The 5,572-nt window shown below is 28.2% G+C and overlaps 1 pseudogene; it reads left to right on the forward strand.

Annotated features, from left to right (window-relative positions):
• Positions 1-4,196: 4,196 nt before the first annotated feature.
• Positions 4,197-5,572, forward strand: part of LOC105460849 — a 1,874-nt pseudogene continuing 498 nt past the window's right edge.

Genomic DNA, 5,572 nt, shown 5'->3' on the forward strand with positions numbered 1-5,572 from the left:
TCGTTCTCAGCATAATCTCTACCAGCCGGAATTACATTGATGCCTATACTTTAATCGTGGAGAAGGATTTTTAAATCTGTTGTCACCTTAAGGCAATCCTAAAGTTATTTCTTTTATCGACCGAACGGGATTATTTTCCAATATAAAATAAACTATAAATTAAAGATAATAGATTGAAAAATCCTTCTCCACAATTAAAGTATAGGCATCAATGTAGCTCAGACTGGTAAAATTTATGCTGAGAACGAAAAAAAGTTTGTGTAGAGCTGTCAATTAACATCATGTATCAATATTTGCTTTCTAAAAAAATTTAGCAGTTTGTTGGTACAAAATAATACCAGCCGGAATCACATGTGCAAACAATGTTGAGTTCATAGAATTAGGCTTGGATGCCTAATAAAAAAGATATATGTTATTGAAAATTTGTTACCATGTGTGCGTGCGATATTGATATAGTAGTAAACATAAACATATCACTATACACACAACTGCATCAATACCGCACGCATACATACTCACAAATCGTCAGTAAAACAACGACATTTTTGGAGTTTGATCTTCAGTTTAGAATCCTTAAAGATATCACCTTAAAGACATCAAAGTGTATCTCTACAATTTTGATTGTTTTTTAATTATTCACATTGTCTGATTCACTTACATGAAGCTCTTTCAGTAATAAATAAAAGTACCTGCACACACAAACTAGACGCCACATTTTTGTCGATCTTAAAACACAGTTCTTACATGAAACCGGAATCCACTGTAACCAATTTAATTGATGAGCAATTTAATATTTTTGATCCTAACAAGAAATATATTTCGAAAAATATCACCTTAGCTAGAACTCGAATCTGGATCTCCCTACTTGCCGGTTGGGTATCCTACCATTCGACTACCTAGGCATGTATTAATATTCCTCCCAATAATCAATATACATATAAACAATGTAACGAGTTTTTCAGGCTGCATGAAATATAAATTTAAATTAAAGAAGCTAAGGCTCCAATGAATAAATCAGTAATTGATTATTGATATAGAATATTTAATCTTACAAGGAGAGGATGTGGTAATTTTAGAAAAATTTAAAACTTATGATACGTGAAATCACTTAGGCCATTATACCATTATTTTGGCCAAGCAGTAAGATGCACTTTTCAGCCAGTTGAGACAAAATTTTTTTTTATTTTAATATTTATTTCATTTCTATTTAAAATTAATCAAATTTATAATAATCAACGGATATCCAATATAAATATATGAAAAACGCACATTTTATTTACAATATAATAAAAACCTGCGATAAATAAAACCCAATTTTAATTAAAATTATAATAAATAATATAATTATAATAAATCATAGTAATCTATAATAAAAAAAATGTTCTTTCTATTTCTCATAAATCTTAAAATTAATTTGATTTAATAAATGCAACTCTATACCTACATATATGTATAATATATTCACACAAGATTGAGAAAGTTATTTTTAAAAAGGAATTTGTTACCTCAATTTTTACTCATTACCTCAAAAATTACTCATTTGAAAAAAGTAATTAGCGTTACTCAGAAAATACCGAGAACTTTCATTAATTTTTTTCAAATTTTGATAAACTTTTTTTAGAATTTATCTAATTTCATTTTAAAAATCCAATGACATCCAATTATTTGTGTTTCTAATTGATCAGTTCAACACGAAATCTGTCATAATTATTATTAATCGCAGCATAGTCAAAGATTACATTTCTTTAAGAAGCCTTTATGCACATTCTATATGTATATGTAGCTATTGTATACACACAGCAACGATAAAAGTAATTTTATTTTATCATTATGTTCGAGTTATTATTACTGCTACTAATAAAAAATATAATATCGATCGTTACAAGTTCAATATTACTTAAAGAAAATATTGTAATGGTAACGACATTAACGCGTTATTTACAAATTTTGAGGCCTGTATTCAAAATGCGCTTATATTAGCGCGTATTTAATATAAGAATGATTTATGATACACATATTAGAATTTCAATATTACTTGTGTAGGATCGCGCGTGATCGATCGAGTATCGATTATCGGGGCGAGCGATACCATTTGCGCCGCTTCGGTCGCGCGCACAAAAAAGACGTAGCCGTCGCCGGAGCACGTTAAACGATATAAGAGGCAAGAGTTCGGAATCCGCGAACAAATGAAAAAAAAAAGGGGAACATAGCGTGATTGTTTCAATTCGTTATAAATTGCTAGCCGCGAGTTACAAGTTACGAGTTACGAGTCACGAGTCGCAATCCGCGAGTTACGAGTTACGAGTTTAAAGACAGTAGTTAAAGACAGAGTTAAAAGACTGTACGCTAAAGAATAATTGCTATCCCGGTATAACACCACTGTAATACGTTGACTGCTACGAACTTTGTTTGCCTTACGACTATTGTATTATCTTAAATTATTAGAAATATATCTTAATTATCATTAGAAATAAAACTATTTCTCTGTCCCTAAAAAATCAATAAATTTCCATACTTGTTAGCATGCTACTATCGCTAAACGCGTTCGAGTATAAGCCTAAATTCATATATTTATACAAGGTATCTAAGATTAAGTTTAATATCGCTCATAAGCAAGTAGAACAGATTAAACTAGATAGAAAAGTCCTGAACCATTTTGCGATTCTCATAAGAGTCGTAAGTATAGTTAACGAGATATTATTAATTTAAAGATCTACTAACCAGTGTGCGACCGCGTACATTTGACAATAAGAAACAGCCCAATGTTTATGATTTCTAGATGTGGCTGACAGCGGAAGAACACTAAAAAAATAATTATTCACGAGCAGCACACTTTAGTTTACAAAGCGCTCCTTCCACCGCCACGTGCTTAACTATAAACGCTGAAACTCTTTTATTATTAAATCGCGCGGATGTTAAATCACGCTGATTCATAAATTAATATATCGTTAATGAAAATTACAAAATGATACAATATTTTTCAGTTAACCTGCTTTATTTGCTAATAAACGGCGTCACATTTAACATTAAACACACTGTATATGTATATATACATATATATCAAATGACGCTGTAGCGGCGTGACGCCAAGTACATAGAAAAGAGTAATGACCGCGTGACTGCGTGGTCTGCGTGTTACTTCATTGCTCAAATGTCGTAACGCTATCATAGCTTTATCTGAAATTCTTATGTCAAACATTACAATTCAAATATCTCAGAAATTATAACAGCAATACAAAATCTAACGACATTTTCTAATATAATGTCGATACGAACTTTTGATTGCGACTATTGCGAATAAAATTGGTGCAATCAATATTGAGATTTTAAGATCTAGTTCGTGAAAAGTGTTTATTCAAAAATTATTCTTCAGTCATACATATACACATATACACGCAAAGCGGTTTGTCTCTCAAAGCGAATTTTCAAAGCGATTTCAACAAAATCTTGTTAAAATTAGAAATCAATTTCGATATACATACATATCGATCGTTGTTGTTCAGCTGCAAGAGCAGCGCTATAAAATTAATAAGTACGGTTAATTAAAATTAAATAAAAATCAGCTAAAAGAGCAATAAATAATTATAAAAATATTCGCTCATTATTATATGTATATATATATATATATATCCTATATATATGCATTGCATTTCTGGATTAAACAATATGTAAATTCATATGAAAATAATTTCAATATATACATATATATATGTATATATATATATGTATATATTGAAATTATTTTCATATGAATTTACATATTGTTTAAATAAAAATCAGCTAAAAGAGCAATAAATAATTATAAAAATATTCGCTCATTATTATATGTATATATATATATATATATATATATATATATATACGCAATTAATGCGACCTGAGCACACCAAGTTCTTTTTTTCATTATAATCCAGTTTATCACTTTTCCAATTTTTAAATTTTTAAATGTTTTTCACAAATAAGCTTTTTTGATGTCTTTTGTAAATAATGAGGCTAGTTTCATAACTTGGCTAATTTTATTGATTTCGTGACTATTTTTGATCAATCAATTTTTAAATAATTGTGTATTTAAATCATTCAAAAAAATTATTCTCAGTTTTAGAAAGAATGATGCGACAATTTTTATGTACTTGACATATATGTATATATTTAAAAAAAAAATTTTTTTGGGATATACATACGTACACATATTTTGTATGCATATATTTTTTATTTTGTAGGACGGACCGTTTTTGGCATTTCGTTTGATATTGATAATTCATTATCAGATAGTTAGTTATATGAACATATTCTTCACATGCAAGAATACGTTAGTAATACTGTTACAATTGTATCGACTTTATGTTGTACAAACTGAAAACAAAACCAAACGGAACAAAAAATATAATAAAATGGATGTATCAAACATTAGCATTATTTCCCGGAGTGATATGTATAAAGATGTAAGAACTTTGCGAGATAATAATAAATATAAAAATCGACGTGATAAGGACATAGAAGCAAATTATAGTGAGACTGAAGATTCAAGAGAAAATATAGATAAATTTGATTCCTCTCCAAAAAATGTTGCTCGTTCTAAACGGTTAGTATATTTTAAATATTATTAAGTTATTTTTATATAAAAAATAATTTAGTTACAAAAAAGGAAGGAATTTATTAGTCAAAAAATGAAAAATTATTTTTCAATATTAATAATTATTTTTAAAAAAACTTTAAATTTTTTAAATTTTTACATTTATAATTTAATATTTTTTAATTATTTCTTATTTTTAGAATTTTTAATAAGAATTATTGTTACAATTAAAAATTAAATTGTTTTTTATTATACATAAAACGCATTAAATTATATTTTTTTAATTATTACATGTTTTACTGATATATAAAAAAATTAATATTATTATTTATTAATCTTTTTTTAAATAACATTGACAATAGGATATAAATTTAATTATATTTTGAAATTTTAAGTTAATTAATTAAAAGGTCAACTTTACAGAATTTAAAAAAGTTTATTGTACTTTTTCAGGAAAAATTTAATATCAATTTACAAGAAAAATTTAAAAACTAACTATTAAAAATTTTTGTTTAATAACAATAAAAAAGATTAGTGCAAATTTTGTCTACAAAAATCCCAAACAGCACAGGACGTCCTCAGGATCATCCTGAATATGTCCCAGGACGGGATGTCCTCGGGACGTCCTTAGGATACCTTTTTCAGGACACTTTTAGAACAGCCTCAGTTCAGACTCAGGACGTCCTGAGGACAGGCTCAGGACGTCCTGGGGACAGCCTCAGGACGTTCTAGAGATAGCTTCAGGACGTCCTGGGGACAGCCTCCTGTGGACAGTCCCATGAGCCTTACAAGCTGTCCATAGGATATATATTTGTGGACACTATAGGGATATCCCCAAAAGGACAAGTTTGTATGTCCATATGCTATCCTCATTTGTACATACATTATCGACATATCCGTGTTATTAAAATATTACCAGAGATACTTAATAAATATATATGTATGTATTAAACAGAAATTTACATTCATTGAATAGTTATTTAAATTTTATTAATTAAT

Source organism: Wasmannia auropunctata, unplaced genomic scaffold, assembly GCF_000956235.1.
Source record: "Wasmannia auropunctata unplaced genomic scaffold, wasmannia.A_1.0 LD314469.1, whole genome shotgun sequence".
NCBI classification, from domain to species: domain Eukaryota; kingdom Metazoa; phylum Arthropoda; class Insecta; order Hymenoptera; family Formicidae; genus Wasmannia; species Wasmannia auropunctata.